The 24,083-nt window shown below is 40.5% G+C and overlaps 1 non-coding gene across 1 annotated transcript; it reads right to left on the reverse strand.

Moving 5' to 3' along the window:
• Positions 1–3,983: 3,983 nt before the first annotated feature.
• LOC113199592 (U6 spliceosomal RNA) lies at positions 3,984–4,085 on the reverse strand. The gene has a single exon (XR_003302971.1). It is a non-coding gene; the product is annotated as a U6 spliceosomal RNA (small nuclear RNA).
• Between the last annotated feature and the right edge of the window lie 19,998 nt (positions 4,086–24,083).

Consider the following 24,083-nt stretch of genomic DNA (forward strand, 5'->3'; position numbering starts at 1 on the left):
GGCTAGGGATTTGGCTCAGTGCCTTGGCTAGTAGGTGATCAGTCAATAAACAAATATTTGTTGTTTTAAACATTCAATAAATCTTTGTTAAATGAGTTTGAAGGCAAATGATTACTAGATTCTTAAAAAGTAAATACACGATGTAGATATAAATATAGATTTGCTGGTTGTATTTGTGCACACCTATAATCCCAGAGACTCAGGAGGCTGAGGAGGATCATAAGTTTGAGGCCAGCCTGAGCAACTTAGTGAGACTGCCTCAAAAATTTTAAAAAGGGGCTAAGGATGTAGCTCAAGGGTAAAGCTCCTCTAGGTTCAATTCCCAGTACCATACACACACACACACACACACACACACACACACACACACACACGGCTGCAATTCTCTCTCATGCCTGAAAATTTTGTTTACATACAGCCAGCAGTGTTGGGAATTTGGTTCATGGGTGCTGGCTAGTGTGGGACCTAGCATATATGTACTTTGGTGAACACTTTTCCAGGGATTGTGCTTGGGAAATAATACCCATTAGCATAGGAACTGTTCCAGGGAGTTCTGCTATAAAGACAGTTACCGAACTCTTCTGGTTACTATTAGCTTCCTAAGGTTGCCATGACAAATTACCACAAATATGGTGGCTTAAAACAAACTTATATCCACTCACAGTTCTGGAGGCCTTAAGACCAAAATGAAGATGTCTTCAGGGCCACATTCCCCGATGAGGTTCTAGGGGAGAATCTCTGCCTCTTGCAGCTCATGGCTGTCACTCCAATCTCTGTCTGCATCCCTGAATGACAGGCTTCTTCCTCTCATGTGTGTTTTAGTCTCTGTCTCTTACAAGGACACTTGTGATGGCATTTAAGTCCCACCCAGATAATCCAGGAGAATCTCCTCATCTCAAAATCTTTAATTATCTGTACAGATCCTTTTTCCAAATAAGGTAGCATTCACAGGTTCCAAGGATTAGGACTGGACAAATGTTTGGGAGCCATTATCAGCCAACCACAGGCGCTAACTTCTCTGTTTTTCACAATTCCTTTCCCCTCACTATAGAATAGATTTTCGAGAAATAGTGACTTGAGGAAAGTGGGCTTGTAGAAAGAATAGAGGTGGGAATGGAAATAGAGTACAGGAAGAAACTTCTTGAAAAATTAAAGGAATTATACAATGGTTCAGCCACTGCAGGGTTGGGGGGATGGGGCTGGATATTGACCAGGCTCTCCTGCTGGTTCTTTTTGTGTGTCAAGGACTGAGACCCACAGAGTACAAAGACATGGAGAGGTAATTATGCCTGATGGAGAGTAATGACTATGCTGTGCTTCTCATGTAATTAGGCCCAGAGGATGTCTGCCTTTGGGTGGTTTTCAAGAGCTCTCCAGGTAATTGTAATACACATTAAGAGTGGAAAACCACTAGACAATAGTGTTGAGGCAATGAGAATTTCAAAACAGCTGTTAATGCATATTATCTTAAAAGTAGTAACAAGGTTCATAATGTTGACATCAATAATTAACCCTCTTGACCTTCTCAGTGAGATAATAATGAATGTGAAAGAGACAGGAACACTGACTGCTGCCGGGGAGAAGGTGCTTAGCAAGTGAGAGGTGTAGAGAAAAGCATAAGAGCCACCATTGATCCATAACCTCGGTCACCAGATGAGGACTACAGGGCCACCGGAGGTGAGGATGTAGGGAATCAGCAGAGAGCTGTCAAGAGTTGCCTGGAAGAAGAAAGATGGTGTTTTTGTTTGTTTTGTTTTTGTTTGTTTTGCAGTGCTGCAGATGGAACCCAGGGCCCCACACATTCTAGTCAAGTGCTCTCTCACTAAGCCCCAGCCCCAGCCACAAAGATGGTTTTTCTTATTGTTATTTTTGTTTTTCAAGGAAAGTCCTTGGCCTGGAACCAGGAGTCAGCGACCTTTTCTCCCTTCTGCCCCAGGAGGACCAGAGCAGACCTATTATGACTACCAAGCAGGGGTCTATAGTGACTTTAGATCCCTGCAAGCAAAGTTGACCTTTAGGATGGGTCAATTTTTTTAAGTTGCAATTGGACACAATACCTTTATTTTATTTTTATATGATGCTGAGGATCAAACCCAGTGCCTCACACGGGCTAGGCAATTCTCTACCACTGAGCTACAGCCCTAGCCTGGGCCAAATGTTTTTGGTGCTAAGATATTAAATGCACATATTGGGTTCAAGCCAGCTGGTATGAGACCTCACAAAGGAATGACTTAAACCTTTTTGAGACTGATACTTCCAAAAAGGAATATAGCTGTCCTCCTGTATCTGAGGGGGATATGTACCAAGGCTCCCAGTAGATGCCTGAAACTTCAAATAGTGCTGAACCCTAGACATACTATATTTTTTCTATGCATACACACTTAGGATAAAGTTTTTATTTTTTAGTTATACATGGACACAATATTTTAATTTTATTTTTATGTGGTGCTGAGGATCAAACCCAGTGCCTCACATGTGTGAGGTATGAGCTTTGCCACTGAGCTACAACCCCAGCCCAGGATAAAGTTTTTAAAAATAATTTTTAAGGGGCTGGGGATGTGGCTCAAGCGGTGGCGTGCTCGCCTGGCATGCGTGCAGCCCGGGTTCGATCCTCAGCACCACATACAAACAAAGATGTTGTGTCCACCGAAAACTAAAAAATAAATATTAAAATTCTTTCTCTCCTCCCTCTCTCTCTCTCCCTCTCTCTCTCTCTTTAAAAAAAATAATAATTTTTTAAAATATCTGTAGTTGTATGTTTATACAATACCTTTATTTTATTTATTTATTTTTCTGTGGTGCTGAGGATCAAACCCAGGGCCTCATATGTGTGAGTTAAGTACTCTATCACTGAGCCAAGATCCCAGCTCTAGGATAAAGTGTAACTCATATATGAGTCACAGTAAGGAACTAGGCACAATAATTAATAATAAAATAGAATAAATTTTAAAATATACTATAATAAAAATTATGTGATTGTGGTCTCCCTCTCAAAATATCTTTTTGTACCTTTTTACTTAAAAGAAGCACTTAATGGCATCTCTTTAGTATATCCAAATTTCTAGTATCAATATTCTTGTGCTTTGGGGCCATTATTAAGTATAATAAATGTTACTTAAGCATAAACCTATGACACCATGAAAGTTGATCTGATAACCAAGATGGCTACTAAGTGGCTAATAAGCCAGTAGCATATATAGCATGAACATGCTGATACAGGGATGATTCATATCCTGGGAAGAACAGAGTGGGATGGTGTGAGATTTTATCACACTACTCAGAATGGTACACAAATTAAATTTTTTGAGTTATTTCTGAATTTTTCCATTAAATATTTTCAGACCGCAGTTGACCATGGGTAAATGAAATTGTGCAAATATAAACCATGGATAAGAGGAAACTACTATACTCCCTCTTTTCTCTACTGGGCCTTTTTTCTGTTAGTTATTGATGGACATTTATTGTATTTATTTTATTTTTATGCAATGCTGAGAATCTAACCCAGTGCCTCACACATGCTAGGCAAGTGCTCTACCACTGAGTCACAACCCCAGCTCCTCTACTGGCTCTTATCCAGGGCTCTTCTACATCTCCCAGCTACATGGGGAGGTAATCCAGGTAGACATTTTTTTTTTCTGTGATAAAATATACATGACATTAAACTTAGCATTTTAATCATTTTTGGGGGGTAATTACAGATACATTTTAATGATAGGCAATGTATTCTGCATATATAGAATATCACATTTAATCTAAAAGTCCCAAATCAAGCTATTTATTATATTGAAAAGATAGTATGGGATGGTGGCTTTGAAGCTTCTTTTCTATTTTATTTTGTTTTTTAAAAAAATATGGAACACTCCGGCTGGGGTTGTGGCTCAGTGGCAGAACGCTTGCTTAGCATGTGTGAGACATTGGGTTCAATTCTCAGCACCATGTATCAATAAATAAAATAAAGGTCCATTGACAACTAAAAAAAAATTAAAAATATGGACCATTTCACAAATTTGCATGTCATCCTTGCACAGAAGCCATGCTAATCTTTTCTTTATTGTTCCAATTTTAGTGTGTTGCTGAAGCAAGCACTGAAGCTGCTTTTTAAAAAAATTTTAAAATCCTAGATTACTTAGAATAATTATAAATATCAGGATGAATACACTATTAAATTTTATATCTTAGTCTCAGCCACAATTATTGGAAAGGGTAAAGAACGTCAACCTGAATCAGTTTTGAGTCATTTGATCTAGACATTTATTTTAGTGTAAGTGCTTTTACTATGGCTGCTGGTGTACAATTTCTAAGTATTGTGGTAAAACCCATAACTCAAAGTTGACCATGTAAACATTTTTAGGATACTGTTCAGTGACAATAAGTTCATTCACACTGCTGGGAAACCATCATCACCATCCATCTTCTGAATGTTTTTCCTCTTGCAAAACTGAAACTACATGTCTATCAAACAGTAGCTCTTATTAATATTCCCCCCACACACACCCGGGGCTTTTGACAACCACCATTCTACTTTCTTTCTCTATGAATCTGACTCTTTTGAGTACTTCATACAGATGCAATCATACAATATATTTTTTTTTGTGTGTGTGTGTGTGTTTGGTTTATTTATGTCCTCCAGGCTCATCCATGCTGTAGCATTTGTCAGAATTTCCTTCTATTTTCAGGCTGAAAAATATTCCCTTCTATGGATATGCATCTTTTGTTTGCTGGTTTGTTTTGTTTTTGTGGTGCTGGGGATTAAACCCAGGGCCTCACCCGTTTTAGGCAAGCACTCTACCACTGAGTTAAACGTCCAGGAACATGCCCATTTTGTTTATCCATTCATTCATCAATGGGCACTTGGGTTGTTTCTACCTTTTGGCTATTGTGAATAATGCTCTGCAAACAGGGATTATTATTTTGCAGGAGAGGAAAGTGAGACTCAGAAAGGATCTCACAGCAGTGGCAGGGTCAGGATTCCTATGCAGGTTTGATGTAGAGCCTATTCATCTGCAGGGTGAGGTGGCCTCCAAAGAAACATTTGTTGTACTCTCTACCCTTCTACCTCTCATAGCCCTAGCTATCCTGTGAGCTGGCTATTTACAGTCCCCAGGATCTTGGAACAGGCCCATTTAGAAAATCCTGGGCTCCTCTTCTTTTTAATTTTTTTTTTTTTTTTGGTACCAGGGATTGAACTCAGGGATACTTGACCACTAAGCCACATCCCCAGCCCTATTTTGTATTTTATTTAGAGACAGGGTCTCACTGAGTTGCTTAGTGTCTCACTTTTGCAGAGGCTGGCTTGGAACTCGCGATCCTCCTGCCTCAGCCTCCTGAGCCACTGGGATTACAGGCGTGTGCCACCATGCCCAGCTGGGCTCCTCTTCTTGGGTGACATTTGTGCCTGTTTCTGACCAAAGAAAGAGTAAAAGGAAGATGTTGGAGACTCTCTCTCCTCCTAGTCTGTGTCCTGTTTCCTGGAGATTCCCCAGTAGGGCAAGTTTATTTATTTTTTTGTGTCACCAGGGATTGAACCTAGTGATGTTCTACCACTAAGCCACATCTCCCCCCCTTTTTTGTATTTTATTTAGAGATAGTGTCTCACTGAGTTGCTTAGGGTCTCATTAAATTTCTTTTTTTTTTTTTAAGAGAGAGTGAGAGAGGAGAGAGAGAGAATTTTTAATATTTATTTTTTAGTTTTTGGCAGACACAACATCTTTGTTTGTATGGATCGAACCCGGGCTGCACGCATGCCAGGCGAGCGCGCTACCGCTAGAGCCACATCCCCAGCCCCGTCTCATTAAATTTCTAAAGCTGGCTTTGAACTCACAATCCTCCTGCCTCACCCTCCAGAGCTGCTGGTATTACAGGAGTACGCCAGTGCTCAGCCCCCTTTTCAGTTTGAGACAGAGTTGGTAGCCCAGGCTGGCCTCAAACTTGGATCCTCCTTCCTCAGTTTCCTGAGTTGTTGGGATTACAGACATATACAATCATGCCCAGCCAGGTTTATCCCCCCCCTTTTTTTTGGCCATGTTTATTTTTGAACAAGTATCACCAGTACAGCCTCCATGAGGAGGTGGAGGGAGAAAGAGACAGTTAAGTTCCTTCTTGTAATTTTCTGTGTGGCCTAGGTCTGAGAAGTGGGCTTCTCTGCCCCTTACTTCCTCCATTCCTCCCTGCTGCTATCACACATGCAGAAAGCAAGAAACACTCCAAAGTTTGGCATACCGATTTTGAGAACTCCTTTATACCTAAGTGGATTAGAAAATTCCTGAAGATCAAGCTGGCTTTCTGGCCTTCCTCTAGAGAATGCTAGCTCCTCCTACCTGCACAAAAGACAGAGGAATCAAAATTCTTTGAGGACCATTAAGACATATGTCAGCCAGCTGGGTGCGGTGGCATCCTCCTGTAATCCTAGCAGCTTGGGAGGCTGAGAGAGGAGAATCACAAGTTCAAAGCCAGCCTCAGCAAAAGTGAGGTGCTAAGTAACTCAGTGAGACCCCATCTGTAAATAAAATACAAAATAGGATTGGGGATGTGGCTCAGTGGTTGAGTACTCCTGAGTTCAATCCCTGGTACCCAAAAAGAAAAAAAAGAATATAAAAAGACATATGTCAGCTGGGTGCAGTGGTACATGCCTGACATCCCAGTGGCTTAGGAGACTGAGGCAGGATTGTGAGTTCAAAACCAACCTCAGCAATTTAGGACCTAAGTAACTTAGTGAGACCCTCTCTCAAAATAAATTATTAAAAAGAGATATTTCAGCTACAAGACACACTCTGTTTGATGTTTCAACTGTGCCATAACAAAGGTGGCACTGCTCCCCACTCCAAGCCGAGGAGCATGGGAAGGAGTGAAAACAGCAAATGCACAACTGAGAATGAATCCAATTGTCCCAGCGAGAACTGGGAAGGACCAGGATGTCCACTTTAAGATACTCCTTGGGAGGGAGGGAGAAGGAGCTGTAGATCAGTGAGTACTAAGTTGCAATTAGATAGGATCGAGAAGCTATGGTGTGCTCGTACACAATATGGTGACTATAATAACAACAACATTTCATTTATTTTGCCTAAATATAATTTTTTACTTCACATTTTAAAAAAACTATAAGAAAGAATTTTGAAAGTTTCTACCATAAGGAAATGATACATTTTTGAGGAGATAAATACATTTAATTTGATTTAATCATTATGTTATGTACCCATATACCAAAACGTTTCATAGCTCTGTTGGTTGTCCATCAAATGGTCACACTCCTCTTCCTTCTTTCCCATCACAAGTGTCTTCACACAGCAGAGGTTGGAAATGCCAGATACTTGTTTTTCCTTGCAAGGTGGAGGAACCATGTGCTATGACCGAGTCCTGGACAATGAGTCCCAAGAAATCAGCTGGAAGGCACCAGGAAAGGGTTTTTTTTTTTTGTCTCTAAAAGAGAAATAGGTGAGGAATATTCTTCTTCCCTAGCTATTTGCCTTTGAGCAAGATTGAAGGAAGTAGCCATTTCACAGCTATAATATGATAAATGTCAATATGAGGCTGAATGACAACATGCTTAGCAACACTGAAGATAAAAAAAATCAGGCGTCGGACTGGGGCTATGGCTCAGTGGCAGAGCACTTGCCTTGCATATGTGAGGCCCTGGGTTTGATCCTCAGCACCACATAAAAAAATAAATAAAAATAAAGATATTGTTTCCATCTACAACTAAAAAGTATTTTTAAAATGTCAGGGGTCTTTGGGCTGGGGGATGTGGCTCAAGCGGTAATATGCTCGCCTGGCATGCACGGGGCACTGGGTTTGATCCTCAGCACCACATAAAATAAAATAAAGATGTTGTGTCTGCTGAAAACTAAAAAATAAATATTAAAAAATTCTTTTCTCTCTTTAAAAAAATTTTAAAAAAGTCAGGGGTCTTTGATGAAGTCTTTGACCTCCTACATAAACCCTGAGATCACTCTGGACTTATTTTTTTGCCTTACACATGGGAGACAAGTGCTCTATCATCAAGCCACACCTCCAGCCTATACTCTGGACTTATGAAGTAAGATAGTAAAAATCCCTCTCATTTACTTGAGCCCCCTCCCCAAAAAAAAGCCTCAAACCAGGCAGTAGTAGAGCATAGGGTTAGCATGCATGAGGCCCTGGATTCCATCCTTAGCACTAAAAAGAAAAACAAGAAAACAAAATCTCAGAATGTTAAATAAATAGAATTTTATCTTTCACTCACATTAGGTGTGCAACACGGGTTGGTGAGAGGTTGGCTCACTGTAGTCCCATTGGGATCCAGGGTGATGATGGCTCCATCTTGGCATGTGCTCTGATGCACATGGCAGCAATGTGACAAGAATCAGAGGAACTGCACACTGTCTCTTAAAAGTTTATTGGCCAAGACAAGCCACATGTCCCTACCTCACTCCAAATGGTTCAGGGAAGTTCAGTCTTGCATGGTTCTGCAGGAGGAGCTGTTTGTCGATCCAGCAGTGTCATTGCTTGTCTCTGGTCAAGACTTGGCTTTTAGGTGGGTTGGACTGCAAGGGGAGGACATGGATTTATAAGAGCTCATGTGTCCGGGGATGGAGGTGGGTAATCTGTTCTAACCCCATCTTCCACTACCTGAAGGCATGGGAATAAACATGACACAAACCACACCATGCTCAGGGCTGCCTTTAAGCCCTGAGATGGAAACAGATACACTGAAAACAATAACAGGGCATCCAAAAGCATTCTTTCCTCTGTAGGCTGTGTTTGTTCCCTGTTACTGCTATAACAAGTCATGACAACTGTAGTGGCTTAAAAGAACACAAATGCACTACCTCAGAGTTCTAGAGATCAGAAGTCTGAGATAAGTGACCTTGGAATAAAATCAAGTTCTTGGCAGAATTGTGTTCCTTTTGGAAGCTTTAGAGAAGAATGTGTTTTCTTGTCTTTTTTAGCTTGGGGACCCCACTCATATTCGTTGACCTATGGCCCCTTCCTCCATCTTTAATTTTGTTTTTCTATTTTTTCTACATGACAGCAGAGTATATTTTGAAATATTATACATACATAGAATAAATACTGCTTGTTCCATTTAGGACCCCATTGTTGTATTTGTATACGATGTGGAGTTACACTGGTTGTGTATTTATATATGATAGAAAAGTATGTCCAATTCATTCTGCTCTCTTTCCTATTACCATCCCCCCTCCCTTCCCTTCATTCCCCTTTGTGTAGTCCAATGAACTTCTAATCTCCTCCCTTGTGGGTTAGCATCTACATATCAGAAAGAATGAAATTGGAGAATACTATGCTAAGTGAAATAAGACAAATCCCCCCAAAATCCATCTTTAAATTTGCCACCATCCCATCTTCTCACATTCTCTAGTTCTTTCACTCTGCTGCCCTCTCCCATTTATAAGGACCTTTGTCATTACACTGAGTCCACTGGCATAATGCAGGGGTCTCTATGCAATCACACTGCTAGCTGACTAGCAAACTTAATTTCCCTTTTCCATATGAGGTATTCATAGATTTGGTTTAGGACATGGACATCTTTTGTGGTGGTGGGAATTATTCTGTCTACCAAACAGGCCTAGGAAGAAAAGGTGTCCATTCTAGGAGAAAAAGTGGCAACATCACCTGGGAGAGTCCCACAAATCTTCTGCTTCATTGGTACCGAGAAAGTTATAAAGTTAGAATGGATGCAGGCATTTTCAAATTAAGCATTTTAAAAGTGTAAACTCTAAGCCGGGTAACACCTGTAATCCCAGAGGCTTGGGATGCTAAGGCAGGAGGATTGCAAGTTCAAAGCCAGCCTCAGCAATTTAGCGAGACCCTATCTCTAAATAAAATAGAAAAAAAGGTCTGGGGATGTGGCTCAGTAGTTAAGTTCTCCTGGGTTCAATCCCCATACCAAGGGAAAAAAAGAGTAAGTTCTAATATTGCCTTATTCTGATATTGTACTAGTTTGAATAATCCCACTCTGCAGCCAATCAGCTCATCCCTTTAGGTGCCACAGACTGAAGCCTGTATTTTCCCCTGTGCTCCCCACACTCTGCCAACATGAAGCCAGCTCTGTGATTCATCACCTCAGGGGAAGAATATAGTCTAGATAGAGGCAGGAGAGTGTGGAGAGAGAGGACTGTGGGTCTCTGGGCCTTGCTTCCTAGCAGCATGCTGAGGAGGTGGTAATTTCCTGAAAAGGAGTGGCCCTTGGTTTGTGCAGGGAGATGGACCTCCCAGACACCTGTCAGATTGCCTCAGCTTCCTGCAAAAGCAGCAACAGGAACAATAAATGGTTTAGCAGAAACTTAGATACAAGAACCACAAATAATGGATGACCAGATGGTCCCCACCCCCAGATGACAGGCACTGTGGAAGTTTCCAAGACCAATCTCGATACCAGGAGGCAGGAACTGTAAGAATGACTCAGGTTGAATTTCCCCACACTCTGTCGAGATGGGGTGCAGAATTGAAATTAAGTTGATTTAGAAAAAACATTAAAGAGAGGCCATGTGTCTTGCATACCTAGATTTATGATCTGGGACTAATTATGAGAAAGGAACCAACCAGCCATGTGTCTTGCATACCTAGATTTATGATCTGGGACTAATTACGAGAAAGGAACCAACCATTCTGTGTACTGAGGTGCTTGGGTGGAGCAGTAGAAGAGAAGGTGGAGCTAAACCATATGTGGGACATGGGAAATCATGGCTTAACGTATATGATTTTCTTTTCCACATCAGAGAAGACTATTTTCCTGAAAGAGCAGCTTATAAACAATAGCATTATGGGAAGAGTGAAAGAAATGCAAATGTTTGGGGTGGTCTAAAGAACTGTTTCTATGTAAATTTGTGCAGCCTTTTTAGAGAACAATTAGGCAGTATCTAGGGAATATATACATCTGCTATGATTCAGCACCCCACCCTACCCTCCCCAACAAGTATTCAGAAATAAGTGAAGGCCACAAGGATGTTCTCAAACAGGTTCCCTTTTCTTTACCGTTCCTCCCATGGCTCAAGTTGGCATCTCTCAACTGGCTCAGTTGATTTTCCCATGCCCATTCTTGCCTTGCTAGAGAAACACTGTGCAGAACACCAACCTGATCTTACCATTGCCCTAATCAAAACTACAGTATTCTCGGCTGGGCATGATAGCCCACACCTGTAATCCCAGTGGCTCAGGAGACTGAGGCAGGAGGTTCACAAGTTCTAAGCCAGCCTCAGCAACTTAGTGAGGCCCTAAGCAACTCAGGGAGACCCTGTCCCAAAATAAAATATAAAAAGGGCTGGAGATGTGGCTCAATGGCTAAGCACTCCTGGGTTCAATCCTGGTACCACCACCACCAACAACAACAACATCAATAACAAAAACACTACAGTATTCTCCTCTGCCCTCTGGGTATAGGCTAATGACTTATGACTGATATAAAAGGCCCCACTAACTGGCTCCTTAACAAGACCCCCCCCGCCCCCACTTTCAAGCGTACTGCCAGGTTTGTTCACCAAATAGGTCAATAGGATACCTCTGTGCCTCCTATTTCCATCTGCTGTACAGTAACTCTGTTACCTTCTTATCCAAAGGGAATCTCTTCCTTTTAGAAGTTGACCTTGAACCCCTGAAGCAGTAGTAGTGTTTTTCCCGACTTTGGGTTTCTATAGGACAGCATAAGCCAGGATTTAGAAACTGGCATATCACATTGCATTTTTTTTGGTACAATTCTTTCACCTCCATATAACGAGTTCCTTGAAAGCATAGGTTACATCTAGTATGTCTAGCTTCCTGCCATCTTGTAAGATTCTCAGTAGTTCCCTCCAGGAACCAAGGGTACAGCTCAGTAGTAGAGCAATTGTCTAGCATGCTCAAGGCTCTGGCCTCCATCCCAAGTATCCCCAAAACAAAGTTTTCTCTGAGGATAAGGTTTCACGCTCCTGGGGCACCCCATCCTCCTAGGCCATCTCCTTTTGGTCTCAGCTACCTCAGGATGAAGGTACTAGAGTTAGAGATTATGACTTTGACATCAGAGGTGGGGTTGGGGACAGTGAACCATACTTTCTTTGAATGGCTTAAAAAAAGAACGTGATATTTCTGGGCTACACACCTGTATCTGTCACTTCCTGTGTTAGCAAGGACAAATCATGTCTTTGAGCCTCTGAGTAAAATGTGCAAAACAATGATAGCCACCCCACCCTCAGAGACTGTTGTGAAGATACTGAGAGATTAAGTGAAATGTTCTGCAGATTGTACCAAAAACCTCCAAAGAATCATGTTAGTTAAAAGTGGCTCAGAGAAAGAGAAAAAAAATGAGTACCTAATTTGGGAACCCAGTTTATACAGATTAAATCTTCCTTATTGTTTTCCCAACGTTTTAACTAACTTTGTGCTTAATTCTTCCTTAACATACCTTCACTTGCAGGACATTATCATCCTCTTTGCACACCATCATTTTCACCAAGCCCCCACTATTTTCTCAATGACAGCAGAGCAAAATGTTCCTTCTTCCACATCAACTGTATATATATGGGATTGAACTGAGGGACACTCGACCCTGAGCCACATCCCCAGCCCTATTTTGTATTTTATTTAGAGACAGGGTCTCACTGAGTTGCTCAGTGCCTCACTTTTGCTGAGACTGGTTTTGAATTCAAGATCCTTTTGCCTCAGCCTCCTGAGCCACTGGGATTACAGGTGTGCACCACTGCACCCAGCTGAGGTTGGCTTTGAACTAGCTATCCTCCTGCCTCAGCCTCCTGAGCTGATGGAATTACAGACGTGTGCTACTGCACCTGGCTCAACTTGATATCAAAAGTCACAGATATGGGTTCAAATCTCATATCCACCATTTCCTAGCTGTGTGATTTTGCACTGTTTATTTAACCTCTCAGTGCTTCAGCTTCATCCTCTATTTCCTAGGTATGTGATGAGGATTATGTGAAACCCTATAACTGTTCCTTTCAATTTCAATAATCTCCATCTCTACTCTTATTCAGCCTCTCATGCATTTAAATCACACCTAGGATGCTGTCACATTCACATAGTTTCATTTTCAAAATTTTTAACTTGGAAATTTTTTCTGAGTGTAACATCTGGTTCTTTCGGATCTCTTCCTTCAACCATACTCATTCTGTCTTGAGTTTGTCTTCCAGCCCCTCAAACCATCTACTCTCTCCTGAACCATCTTTGTCCAATCTCAACCAAACCAGAACTCGGTGGCCAGCCATTTTACTGTGCACTCTCTGTTACCTAGTGTTTCCACTCTGCCCTTCTCTGGATGCTCTCCGGGCCTGGATAACCCTCTGCTTAGTGTTTTACCTTCCAAATTTGAAAGAGAAAAAGTCCTTTCTTCCTATGCTACAGCAGCATCCTCGTTACCAAAAATTTTTTTTGCTTCTCCTTGGCCTCCTCCTGCCATGGCTGAGGAAGAATCATTGCTTTCCTTACCAATAGTTTCCCCTACCAGCACCATAGTCTCCACCCCATAGTGCTTCTGTTAGACTTCATTCCAAAATTTGCCTCTTCCAATGTCCTTTCTATGTCTCCTTCCCCTCATATAATAAATTAGATCTCACTAGGCATAGTGGTGCACACCTGTAATCCCAGTGATCCAGGCTGAGGCAGGAGGATCACAAGTTCAAGGCCAGCCTCAACAATTTAGTGAGCTCTCAGCAATTTAATGAGACCTTATCTCAAATAAAAAAAATACACAAAAGGGCTAGGGATATGACTCAGTGGTTAAGTGCCCCTGGATTCAATTCCCAGTACCAAAAAAAAAAAAAAAAAAAAAGGAAAGAGAAAGGCAGTATCATCCATTCCAAGTATTATCTTAGGCTGACTCATCCCTCTATTAAACCCCTTCAAAGAGTTGTGTGGTAGTACACTCCGTTAATCCCAGTGAATCAGGAGGCTGGGTTAGGAGAATTGCAAGATTGAAACCAGTGTTGGCACCTGAGGGAGACCCTGTCTCAAAATGAAAAAGGGCTGGCGATGTGGCTCAGTGGTAGTGCATCCCTAGGTTCAATTCCTAGTATCCAAAAAACAAAAATCCAAAAACTTCTTCAAAGATTATTCTGCATAGGGGGTTGGGGTTGTAGCTCAGTGGTTGAGCGCTTGCCTTGCATGTGTGAGGCACTGGATTTGATCCTTAGCACCACATAAAAAGAAAGAAAGATATTGTATCCATCTACAACTAAAATTATTTTTTTAAATAAAGACTATTCTGCATAGTCTCAGAGAACTGCTACTTACCTAATCACTTATTAATTTCTGACTATCTGACTTCTGCTGACAGTACCCTACTTGATCTACTAACATAACAACTACTGACTTAATGGCTTGGGCCCAGCTGCCAAACTCAGATGGCAGTCCTCATTCTCTGACTAGCACCTGGCTCTCTGAACGCCTGTTTTGTCTGAAACACTCTCCTTGATCTCTGCTGCAGCTTCATTGTGGCTGTGCTTTTGTTCTCTTCCTCAGTCATGACACTCTTCCCTTGACACCACTCACTTGGTGAGCACCTCTATGCTCATGGTTTTAACAGGGTGTTAGTAAACTTTTCTTAGAAGTCAGAGAGTAAATCTATTCAGCTTTCTTGGCCAAGAGGCAAAACCAAGGCATTTGATACGGAAACAAATTTAAAAAGTAAAAATCATCTAAGGGCAGGTGGTAGGTTTGAATTGACCTACGGGCTTTAGTTTGTAATCCTCTGGTTTCATCAGTATACCATAGTGCTAAATCAGTATTTTATACTGTACAGCATAGTATGTGTGTGTGTGTGTATATATATATATATATATATATATATATATATATTAAATCACTATACTATATCAGTATATTATAGTGATAAATCAGTATAGTATAGTGATACATCCATACCAATATTTATAGCAGTGCAGTTCACAATAGACAAGTTATGCAACCAGTCTAGGTGTCCCTAAACAGACAAATGGATCAAGAAAAAGTGGTATATATGGGCTGGGGTTGTGGCTCAGTGGTAGAGTGCTTGCCTAGCATGTGCGATATACTGGGTTCAATCCTCACCACATAAAATAAATAAATAAAATAAAGGTAGTGTATCCATCTACAGCTAAAAAAAAATTAAAAAAAAAGAAAAAGAAAAAGTAGCATATAAACTTGGCTCCGTGGCATACTCCTGTAATCCCAGCAGCTGAGGAGGCTGAGAGAGGAGGATCACAAGTTCAAAGCCAGTCTCAGCAAAAGCAAGGTGCTAAGCAACTCAGTGAGACCCTGTCTCTAAATAAAATGCAAAATAGGGCTGGGGATGTGGCTCAGTAGTCGAGTGCCCCTGAGTTCAATCCCTGGTACCCTCCCCCAACCCCCCCAAAATAGAACTACCAGATTGTCACAGGAAAGGAGGGAGCTGAAACTCTAAACCTCAGTTCTTTTTTTTTTTTTTTTTTTTTAAATTACAATTTATTTATTTATTTTATTTTATTTTTTTTTTAAGAGAGAGTGAGAGAGGAGAGAGAGAGAGAGAATTTTTAATATTTATTTTTTAGTTCTCGGCGAACACAACATCTTTGTTGGTATGTGGTGCTGAGGATCGAACCCAGGCCGCACGCATGCCAGGTGAGCGCACTACCGCTTGAGCCACATCCCCAGCCCTAAACCTCAGTTCTTATATTCCAATGAAATAAAATTTAAAGTCAGATGCCAAAAGCCATGCAAGAGAATTTTCTTTCTTTTTATTTTTTTATTTTTAAGAGAACTTTATTATAAGTGAAAGTAAAAGCAAGGTGAGGCTTAAGCAGAGAGTGAGAGGGAGGGAGGGAGGGGGAAGGGGGAGGGAAGGGAGAGGAGGGAGAAGGGGGAGGGCAGGGGAGAGGGAAGGGAGGAGGGAGGGGTGGGTGCATCTCCAAGCAGAGAACCATAAAGGATACAACACTGTCTCCAAATTTATTTCTGTTTGATGTATACCAGGAGTACTGGGGACCACCTTCTTTTTTTTTTATTAGTTGCTCAAGACAATACAATGATCTTCCCTCCTTCTTTACTCTTTGCCAATCAGGTGTTCAACTCCTTCACGTGGGCAGTGGAGTTTTTGACCTTAGTTGGTCCTCTCTGGAACTGTCACGGTGGCTATCTACCTAGGGGACTTCAATTACAAGTCAATCCCATGTTAAAGTGCACCTTGGAGTCAGTAGTCAGTCAGAAGTTATCTTAGTTTGTCTGTGCAATTAAAGGAATCTTCCTTTCCAGACAACTATAGATAATTCCTAGTTTCACACTAACCTCAATGGACCCTGTAAAGAGTTAATCTCATTAATCCTTTTCTTTTTACATATTTTCTCATTAGCTCCTTTGCTTCTGTTTATTTTCTACAAATTAACTACCACGCTTTGCTTTCTCTTTTACTTTGAAAGTAGTTTAAAGAAGACCCTAAAGTAATTTAAAGAACACTTGTGACCTTGCCATGCATTTCACTGCTCATTGCTAACTACTACCTAACAATAAGATCACTAATTCCTCTTCTAGGTATAAACCCAAGGGAGATGAAATTGCCACCTCATAATGATGTTGACACTCCCATGAAGCATTGTTCACAATGGTCATAATAGGTAAACAATCTGAGTGTCCATCAATGGGCAAAAGAAAATGTGATGTGTGCGTGCGCGCGCACGCACGCACACACACACACACACACACAAACTGGAATGAGGACATTATCTCAAGTGAAAGAAATTAGATGCAGAAGGAAAACTATTACATGATCTCATCTATATATGGAAATAAAAAAAGGTCAAATATACAGAGATAGAGTATAAAACAGTGGTTATGGGGGTGGAGAGAGGAAATGGGGAGATGTAGGTCAAAAGAAACATAGTAACAAATAAGATGAACAAGTCTAGAGATCTAGTGTACATGTGGACTATAGATAATAAAACTGTGTTGTATTATAGATAATAAAATTGTGTTAGAGATTCTTGTTAAATAAATAGATTTTAGCAGCTCTTGTTAGAAAAAGTAACTGTAAGATGATGGGTAAAATTAATTTGCTTCACTATAGTAACTATCTATTTGTATCCTGTAATCATGTTGCAAACTTCAATTATACACAATAATTTTTTTGTTTTGATACTGGGGATCAAGCCCATGGGTGCTTACCTTTAACCACTGAGTTACATCCCCAGTTCTTTTCATTTTTTATTTTGAGACAGGACAGGGTCTTGCTAAGTTGCTGAGGTTGGTGTTGATCTTTTAATCCTCCTATCTTTACCTCAGGCTAAGACACACACACACACACATACACACACACACACAATTGTTTTTTTGCCAAGGTTGGTTTCAAACTAGTGGGCTCAAACAATCAATAGCTGGGACTACAGGTGCATGACCCCACACTGTTCTACATGACAAACTTTATTCAAAAATTCTATGTGAAGGTGGGATTCATAGTAGTGATTAGCCAGTATATTTCATTGATTCTAAGACATTTTTTCATATTTTCATGTGTCCAACCTCAGGATACTTCTGACAGTCAGTGACTGCTGTTGGTCATTTGGTAGCTTTATAATACGGCTCTCATTGCCTGTGCATGAAATCCCTGTATAAGATCAAGAAATTGGGGCTGGAGATGTAGCTCAGTGATAAAGTGCTGGCTTAGCATGTGTGAGGCCCTAGGTTCAATCCCCAGTACCATAGAAATACCCCAAAACAATCAAGAAGAAAGCATCTAACTGAAAGAGTGCAGATGGGGTATCAGCAGCTTGGAAGAAAATCCTGCAGTCAGCATTAAAATAATGTGTTAATAAACACTGTACTTCCAAATGTTAACATCTGGTGCAAAACCAGAAACACAGATAACTCTGAGTTAAAAGGGATTTGAAAGAGCTACATGCTAAATATAAAGAACTTGCAGAAACAAGTTAACTGATTTATTTTTTTATGTTTTCCTTTTTATATATGCACAAGAAAGATCTATATCTAAATAAATTAAAATGAAAATTTTAATAAGAACAAAATAAAAGTTTTAATTGTTTTAATAAGAACAAAATAAACATTCCAAATTTTAGGAAGAAGAAGAAAGAGAAGGAAGAGGAAGAAGAAACTTTCTAACTATTGACCCCATCACACTACTCTAAAGCGGAGCCCCTTTAAAATTAAAAGCAACTTCCTAATAACTGCTTTTCTGCCTCTGAAGTTTCCTCATGCTGAGAATAAAGACTGGGGGTGGGGATGCTGCTTCTTGGCTCAGATAGATACCGGGGAAACTGAAACTGTGAAATGCTTCCAATTAGCTAAATCTACATATGTGTATGTTCTGCCTTTTGTCCCATTGTGTTGGTCTCATAAGTTGTCCATATCTCTGAGCCCTCCAAAGATGGAGATTTGAGAGATTAAAAAAAAGTCTCAACTATTTTCCTCAAAGATGGCTTTGAGTAAACCTCTTTTCCTTCACCAATCTGTTTCCTGAGTTTGAGTGGGACCACAGTGCTGGAACCTTTCTTCCCAGTAACAAGTTTTTGGTTAGCAATCCAGGAGAAAGATTTTTGCCCCTGGCCCTTTCAGAAAATTCAACCCATGTCTGTCTGTTCCTTGATCTATTTGTATTGGTGCTGCTATACCTTGTTCTTGTTTTTCTAATCTTTTTCCTTTCCTAAAACCTTGTCTAGCCATAATAGTGGGTGCATTTTGATTGATGTTATTTGTTAATGTCAAACCTAATTGATCTAGGACATCTCGTCCCCAAAAATTTACGGGAAGATGATCCAATACATATGGCTGTATAGTTCCTTCACATCCTTCAGGATCCTTCCAATCTAATACCATTGCACTTCTATGGGGATTAGTCGCCACTCCTAGGCCTCGAAGCGTTTGAGTGGCTTGTTGTAATGGCCAATGTTTTGGCCATTCTTGACGAGAGATGATGCTAAGGTCTGCACCTGTATCCAGTAGCCCATTAAATTCATGTCCTTGAATATTTAGTTTTAACATGGGGCGAGAATCTAAATTTAAAGAAAGCATAGCCCAATCTACACCTGTGGAGCCTAATCCCTTGGAACCTCTTTCTACAGCATGACTGGAAAATTTATCATGTAGGCTTGGTATTATTAGTAACTGTGCTATTCTATCTCCTGGTGAAATTACTGATATACCCTTTGGAGAACTGGCTATAATTTTTATTTCACCTTCATAATCGGGATCAATTACCCCAGGACTTATCATAAGTCCTTTTAGAGTAGAAGAACTTCGTCCCAATAATAAGCCTACTGTTCCTTTGGGAAGAGGTCCTTTCACCCCTGTGGGAATGATTTGAACTCCCATATCTGGAGTTAGTACTGATCTGGCAGAGGCACAGATGTCCAACCCTGTGCTCCCTCTGGTTTGTCTGATGAGGGATCTGATGGACAATGTGTCCTGGGCACTACCCTGATGGGGTTGCTGGGTTCCTCCAGTGCTCCGTATATTTGTGGTTTTGGGCCCCAGAGCATTGGGTCCCCCTGTCCATTTTTTGGCAATGGAGCCCGATGCCTTTCTCCACGATATTGTGGATAAACACTTGGTCCTTGTTCGTTTTTTGATAATGGAGTACCCTCTATGGTGGTTTGAGAACGGCATTCATTAGCCCAATGTCTCCCTGTATGGCATTGTGGGCAAATACCCGGTATTCTACTCCTTTGATACCTAGTTTTGTTAAACCCTCCTCCTATGGGGCAATTCCTTTTAAAATGTCCTGTTTGTTCACAATTGTAGCATGTTCTTGGCCTGGCATCTAAAGCCTGTTTTACTGCAGCTGCCACAATTTGCCCTTGTTCATTAATGTCTCTGGCATCTAAGGCCTGTTTTACTGCAGCTGCCACGACTTGCTCTTGTTCATTAAGGTCTCTACATAATTTAATATATGTGTTTAAATCTTCATGTTTCCATGGTCTAATGATATCTCTGCACCAACAATTCACTTGGTCATAAGCCAGTTGTTTTATTAATGGCATTGCTTGTTCTGTATTCCCAAAAACTCTGGTAGCTGTTTGAATAAGCCTATCTACAAATTCAGTGTAAGGTTCATTAGCTCCTTGTATTACCTTAGATAATTGACCTTGTAAACCTCCATGCCCTTGTAAAGTCTTCCATGCCCTAATCGCCTCTACAGCAATTTGTGAGTATACGCCAGGATCATATGCAATTTGTTGCTGCTGATCCTCATAAGGTCCCTTTCCTAACAACATATCTAGATTTCTCTGAGGATAACCAGCTGCTGCATTTCACCTAGCCGTCTCCTTGCAAAATTCCTCATTGGCAACCTTCCATAACAGGTATTGACCTCCATTTAGCATAGCTTTACACATATTAGCCCAATCTGCTGGCATCATGTTCAAGTTGGTAATGGATTCGACCAAGCTTACAGTGAAGGGTGCTTGAGGACCATAGGTTGTTACAGCCTCTTTTAGCTGCTTCACTGTTTTGAAATTTAAAGCATGGTAAATTCGTTGCCCTCCTACCTCAAATACAGGGCATGTTAATACTTGAGATCCTGTCTCAGGATCCCAACTATCAACTGCGGGGGTTGGGAGCCTCCCAGCATATGGAGGTGGTGCTGTTGATTGGACACTTATGCCCTCTGGTTATAGAATGGTGTTAGTAGCAGTCTCCTGTAGAGGTGGTGCTGTTGGTTGGACACTTACGCCATCTGATAGAAAGGTGTTAGTAGCAGTCTCCTGTTGTAACTTTTCCCCTGATGGCTTTTTCTGCTCTAAACTTCCTTCCTCTGTCTGACTAGCTCGAAAGACCTTCTCTTTTACTTGAATCTTTTCCTCTGTCTGACTAACTTGAGAGACCTTCTCTTTTACTTGAATCAATATGTCTTCTCCTTCCTCTACCTTTGTCTGAATTGAAGGCTTTGGACTAAGCAAACCAGATACCAATGCCCACAATGTCAGTGTGCCAACTGGCAGAGTTCCTGGGCTTTTCTTTTCTATTCTTTTTAAATCTTCACCATGATGGTTCCATTGTGATATATTTAACAACTCCTCCTTAAAAAGCCATGGGCTACATTTTTGTATTGTATCAACGTATGCCCTGACTGCTCTTGATTTTACTGGGATGCCTCCTTCCTCTAACAATTTACTTAACACTCTTTCAGTTTGTTTTTTACTAATTTCTGATCCCATATTTCTACTATAATACAACCCAACAAGATGATGCCAAACAAAACAGAGACAGAATGAAATAAAAATGGAACAACACAAAATCATTATATTCTTTCTATCCTCCTGATACGTGCATCCATCCTTTCTCCCTATCTGTTCCTCAGACGTAAATAGTTTTTCCTCAGATGTGAGCGGTTTTTCTTCCGTCTCACGTCTCACTCATCTCCAGGGACAGGCAACTTAAAACAAAAATGAAGCAAAACAAAAGAGGAATCTTAAAATGGCTACCCATCCTCTCGCCCTGCCCTCAGGGGCGAGCAGTTTACTTACCCTCAGTCGCTCCCGTGCGGGCCACCAAATGCCGCAGTCTGGCTGGGCACAATTCAGGAGCCACTTGTCAAAAGAAACGAACTTTATTTTTAGAACCACACACGTCAAACAAAACAGCTCCTCAGGAAAAACCCTCAGAGCCCAACTGCCACCACTGGCTTCCCACAAGCCTCTCCCACAAACACACAAGCCTCTCCCACTCCCACAATCCTCCTGCTCTTGAGGCTGATTGGCTGGGTCGCATGGGTGGAGCCAAAGAAGTCCCCCAATGAGCAGCTCCGTGGTCTGAAAGGGCAGGGAAACAGCCCAATGAGTATCACCGCAGAGGAGCCAATCAGCTAGATGTTGCTGGGGCCGCTGTGAGCCAATCATCAGCCGGCAGCTGGAAGTTTGCTGGGGCCCCTTCTGCTGTGGCTCTCAACACCTGACTAGTCTCCACTGGAGAACAGTGGTAATAGCTTAGAAAGGACGGGCTTGATGCTTGTTGGTAGCCAAATGAATAGTTGGGATTTCAGGGAAAATCCAGAAGCAGCCCAGACATTTTTGTATCCCAGGGTTTTCCCCTCTTCCTTTCTATTGCAGCATGGACTACTTACAAATGCTTTGTTAATAAAAGAAAAAGATTTTGGAGAACCGATGTGTTCCAGCCTGGGTAGCCATGTGACTTTTAACTCTGCTGTTTGGGTATAAAATAGCCTTTTTGCACTTTGTGTGGGCCTTTATGCTGTACCTGGTGGTGCGGGGTAAGCTCTCTCCACACTTTGGGGCTTGAGTAAGCCATTTGGGCCTTGTTAGTTGGGTCGTTTTTCAGGGTACAGGTCAATGTGGGACGGTCAGAGGACCAAAATTCTCAGCTTTTTTTTTATCTGTTTGGAGAATACTAACTTTGTTTTGCTTTTCTTTATTATTAAAAAGGTGTTATACTATTGTATAACACCTAGATATCTAAAATTGCACTCTAATTTTATGCAATTAACTTTTTTTCCATTGTTGTTTTTCTGGTACTGGGGATTGAACTCAGGGGTACTTCACTGAGCTATATCCCCAGCCCTTTTTATTTTTTGTTTTGACACAGGGTCTCGAAATCTTGCCAGCCTCGCTAGGTTGCTGAGGCTGACCTCAAACTTGCAATCCTCCTGCCTCAGTCTCCAGAGTCGCTGGGATTATAGGCATGTGTTACCATGCCTGGCCCCAAATATCTTTTTGATTCACATGACTTTAGTTAATCTTTGATAAATAAGTTAAACTTTTGATAATAATGATGTCTTTAAATTTGAGACACATATTTCTCAATTTGGGATAATGTCTGTCTCTAGATATTTAAGGTGTAAAATTTGTTGGTCTCTATATTCAACAACTTTTAGAATTTTTGCAAAAAAACCCTTACAGAATCAACTATACTTTATTTCCATGACAAATAAAAAAATAACCTAAAATAAAATTAGATAAATATACAGATATTTATAAATGTTCAACCAGTTTTTAGAAAAACATCTTTGTTTTACTGTATTAGCCCATTAATAAAGGCTTTTCTAGATAGAGTTGATGGTTGTCACTTATGTTTGTTTATGTGTTCTAAAAACTAAGCTAAACTAAGCTAAGCTAAATTAAACTAAACTAAAACTAAAAGGGCTTAACTGCTTATCTATAGTAGATAAGCTGCTTCTGTTTTCCAACTATTTAGATTGGATTCTTAAAAGAATGTAACCTTTTACATCTTTTTTTTTAATAGAAAAACCATGATTCAGAGGCAGAGATCTTGGCTTGTTCATACTTCAAATATATATATATATATATATATATATATATATATTTAAATAAGAATATAAAGCTTGTGGGGCTGGGGATGTGGCTCAAGCGGTAATGTGCTCACCTGGCATACGCTGGCTGCTGAGTTCGATCCTCAGCACCACATAAAATAAAATAAATATGTTGTGTCCAACAAATACTGAAAAACAAATATTAAAAAATTCTCTCTCAAAAAAAAGAATATAAAGCTTATATCTATATATGACACTCATGATTTGTCTAAATTGTCCATAAGTAAGCCTATACATTAAAATGTCTAGACTGAGTTTGGACTGAGTTCTAAAAGATTTATAATTGTTATTTAAAACATGTTGCCAGAATTGTTAAACTCAAGGAATTAATTTAAAAATATTTTTAGTAATATATGGACACAATACCTTTATTTTGTTTATTTAGTTTTTCATGTGGTGCTGGGGATCGAACCCAGTGCTTCATGCATGCTGGGAAAGCACTCTACCACTGAGCCACAACCCCAGCCCCAAGAAATTAATTTTTGTAAGAGAGAGAGAGAATTTTTAATATTTATTTTTTAGTTTTCGTTGGACTAAAACTTTATTTTATTTTTATGTGGTGCTGAGGATCAACCTAGCGCCACGCGCATGCCAGGCGAGCGCGCTACCACTTGAGCCACATCCCCAGCCCCCAAGAAATTAATTTTATTTGGTATTTCTTTCTTGCTTTCTTCCAGGTCTGAGATAAGCCAAAGGAAATAACAGATTATTTGAAAATGCTAATAACATGTGTGGTTTCTGTTTCTAATTTCTGAGATAGCATTGTTTTATAATAAACTAAAAACTGTGTTTTTGTTGTAAACTGATGATAAATCTTACTTAGCAGTACTTTCAGAAATTAACTATGAGTCTGACT

This window comes from Urocitellus parryii, chromosome X (assembly GCF_045843805.1).
Source record: "Urocitellus parryii isolate mUroPar1 chromosome X, mUroPar1.hap1, whole genome shotgun sequence".
NCBI lineage: Eukaryota > Metazoa > Chordata > Mammalia > Rodentia > Sciuridae > Urocitellus > Urocitellus parryii.